The 3,810-nt window shown below is 37.2% G+C and overlaps 1 protein-coding gene across 5 annotated transcripts in view; it reads right to left on the reverse strand.

Annotated features, from left to right (window-relative positions):
• Positions 1–3,040, reverse strand: part of LOC138051967 (uncharacterized) — an 8,544-nt gene extending 5,504 nt beyond the window's left edge. For 2 of the 5 annotated variants that reach the window (XM_068898310.1, XM_068898309.1), the window contains exons 1-2: positions 2,215–3,040; positions 932–984 (exon numbers count right to left, since the gene is read on the reverse strand). The gene's annotated coding sequence lies outside the window, so the exon portion shown is untranslated. The remainder of the gene's footprint in view (positions 1–931; positions 985–2,214) is intronic. The other 3 variants (XM_068898308.1, XM_068898306.1, XM_068898307.1) reach the window with 3 other exon arrangements.
• Positions 3,041–3,810: the final 770 nt, after the last annotated feature.

The following is a 3,810-nucleotide window of genomic DNA, read 5'->3' on the forward strand; positions in this document are numbered from 1 at the left end:
AATTAGGCCTAAGGTTAGCTTTTATGAATGTTTAGGATAATTTCTACTCTCTGTATTGGTAAAACAATGACCTGTGATTCCGGATTCCGGGTTGTAGGGTTGCCCTAATATTATATAATAACACCTAAATCCTTTGATTTCTAGATTTTGCAACAACAATCAGGTTACATAATTTGCAAATTCCTATGATGATTCTCTACTTTTGATCAGACTTGAAGATTGTAAACTAATCAACTAATTCATCCAAAGAATGTGGGAAGATTCATGATAAATAATTTTTGATCATTAGCAACTCTCGAGGATCTTGCTTTCCCAGCTTCATGTGCCTAAACTATGGAATGAGTTACAGTACCATCCAACATACGAATGGCTGGTAGTACAGCTGTAGTACTGTTGAGGGTTTTAAAAGGCTTTTGAAGAGCACGCAACTTTTTTAAGTTGGCTTTTTCTAGCTACTGTAAATATATTTCAATTTTAGTTTGTACAGATAATTACATGTACGCTTTTTAAAATGCTTATTGCATTTTACTCTATTGTTCTTATCTATGTAAATTTATTTTTATTAGTTATAGACAATTTAATGTAGTGCACAATTGAACATTCTTATGGAAACTGTGCAATAGGAGTAATAAACTATTCTTATCAGTAACAATGAGCTTCAGGCATCCACACCAACAGCCATTAATGCAATGCACATTTTAAAGTTATGTCACATACATGTAGGTAGTTGCAGATTATAATTCTTGCATGAAACCAAAACAGAGAGTGTGCAGTATGGACTGAAATACACCTTTAAACTTCTACAATTTTCTAAATATTGCCCCTAAAGAAGGCCAAAAGCTGAGAAATACCGGCTGTACAATATACAAGAAGTTACTGTTTACTAAGTAAATCTTGCAATCATGCTCATGTCTTGATATTTACAAATTACCTGAATTTCTTTAAAACTGTCAATTATCACACTGGGTATAACTTGCGTTGATTCTGCAGAAATTTAATAACAAAAGGTAAAAAAAAATAATGCACTTGAGTCAAGTATAAAAAAAGTGAGTTGACTTTACATTAGTTATCACAGAACTAAGCCAGCTCACTTACGATAATGATATTTATTATTCAAAGCACAAAATCAATTGACCCTAAATATTCAAATGGTGCTTTAGTTAATAAGAAAAATCCAGTAGGAGACTGACCCGCTAATAGAGCATATAGTTTGTAGTCCCTGGGTATTATCATTTAAAAATTAACTGACCAGTGGTACTGTAGGGCCAGTTAATAATTACATGAGTAGGACATTTCATTGTAAGAAATTATTGATTGATGGCTGTTTACATCAGTCACAAAGAAAACTCGTCTTCAACTAAGTGAGAATGGACAATTACATGCAGGGGTTACTATCAAGGGTTCATATTATTTTATTTCATTCAGATCACTACCACCCACTTTGAGTTGGTTCTCGTTGATTAAAAACTTCATGACCAGGTCTAGGAAGCAGACGATATTAACATGTATATTGGCATCTATCTTTTGCATGATTACGCCAGCATGAATATGTGAAGAATAACATCACTAACGCAAACAAGACTGTGAGCTCTTTACTACACAGTCTTTGCACTTTTTCAGCCACAACCAAAGATAGAGCTTAGCTTTCATGCCTGAGACCAATATTATTGTTGGATACAGTACTTCCACTATAGAAGACAGAACTGAGAACAAACAACAAGGAGATTACAGATGAATCAATAGAAGCAGCAGCCCAATAGGTAACTTGTGCATTTTGAAAGCATAGGTTGGACAATGCCTTCTTTAACTGGAGATCTCTGAAGTCGAGGAGAAAGGAGGATCAGAATGGCCTTTGAGAAACCTGGGACATACATGTGTGAGACCATAATAACAAATTTTCCTCCTACAACAAACGTATAGTGGAACAGTACCCTGAGCTCCCCAACATGCATCTTCATTTCTGCACCCTTAATACACTATTAATCAGCACTTTCATTATTTTTGGCAATTTTAAAAGCAATAATAAATTACTTTACATTTAGAGGAGTCTGCAATACTCCGACCAGAATATTAAAGGACTTAACTGGTTCATACATTGTCTAAGTAAAGAAAGAAATATTAGTGTGCACAGCATATCAAAGAGGAAGCCTGAGTTCGTACATGTGTTCAAGCATATACGTACTACTTACGACGTATAATAATGCAATTTCTCACCTTTAAAATTTCGACATGATGGAATATATGAAGTGTCTTGTGTTTTTCTACTGCACAAGACTCGCATAAGCTCATTGAGATTGAGGGACCACAATCAAGGCAGCGACAAGTAGCAGCACAAGCACGGAAAAAACGTGATTCCAAGAACGATCCTTCAATTTCGAGGGTGGTAAGTAGTGCGGTCTCCCGCACCTTTGACCAAGCCTCTTCAGCTCTACGAAGTCTTTGCAAATGAACAGTGTCCCCTTCCTCTTCACCTTCACTCCCCATATGTAAATCGGAGCAAAAAGAACCGTCACCTTGATCATCAGCCGTTGCTGGGTGATCCTGAGTTTCACCGACCACTACACTGGTGCCTCCACAGGTGCCGCAAGAATCCCCTACAGCATCACAACTTATAGGCAATGTTGTCTTGGTATTACTACATCTTCTTTATGATACCTTACACTGACTTGAGCCTTGATTTCCCCTTAGTGGCGTGGAAGTGGAACAACATTAAGAATGGACTTCAAAAGAAATCCCAGCAAGTACGTCGCCGAACAAGTAAGGAAGAGATCGACATGTTGATCGAAATACTTAGCGGCCCATAAACCCGCCGACGGCGAAAGTAGCTTATGCTTTACCCTAATCTATCTCACTTGAGCTTAAAAAATGAGCTTACCTTGCTATACAAGATTGCTATTTAACACAATCGAGGCAAAACAGAATGTACTCATAACAGCATTCCCAGAATTCTATACAAATGAGAAACAAGTGGTACTATAGTATACGATGATCGGCTTACAGCCTGTACGATGGGTATCATTTTTACGGCTGATAGCCAGTACTCGCCGTGTGAATCGGCGGGAAACGAGAACCCTTCAGTTTGTGGTCAGCAGTCTCTTTCGCGGGCTTGCCATTCTCAGTTGCTTTACTCCTTATGCTGATCCAAAGCAAGGAATACGGATAATAACTCAACTTAAGAAGGTAAGCCTTAACTAAAAGCAGGTAATATTTGATTTTATGTCTGATTGTCGCATAAAATTACGATTTAGCATTCGACTTTTTGGAACCTTCATCAACAATTTGTCAGGCAAGGACATTCGATTCGCCTACACTGAAGTCGATTTCCCAACACACGTAAAGTCGATTCGCCTACATAAGTAACGTCGATTCGCCTACACACTGACAAATGAATAAATAAATAACCGATGCAAGTGTTGCCTGATTGTTTGCCCGCGAGGCAAATCAATAACCGATACAAGCCTTGTTGGATTGTTTACCGGCGAGGGAAAATTTTGGTAGGGGAGCTGCGAGGAGAATGGTGAGGAGACCCGTTTTTGTGTTCGAAAATCAAGAAGAAAATGCTTACCTTATGCCTTCTTCAATTCTTGAAATAATCAAAAGCTTATAAATTTGTAACAATCATGTAATTTCTATCAATACAGCTTGTGAATCCTTTTTGTTCTGTCTATTCACTTATTTGTTTACTATTTATTTAAGTTTTATTTTAGTTGCTGCTGTTGCTCTGTAAACTTTGTTAATAATGTCAATTTGTAAACACCAAAATTTATTTGCATTTAGCGTGTGCTTTACAGATTCTGTTGGTGATGCTAT

This window comes from Montipora capricornis, chromosome 6, assembly GCF_036669925.1.
Source record: "Montipora capricornis isolate CH-2021 chromosome 6, ASM3666992v2, whole genome shotgun sequence".
Lineage (NCBI taxonomy): Eukaryota > Metazoa > Cnidaria > Anthozoa > Scleractinia > Acroporidae > Montipora > Montipora capricornis.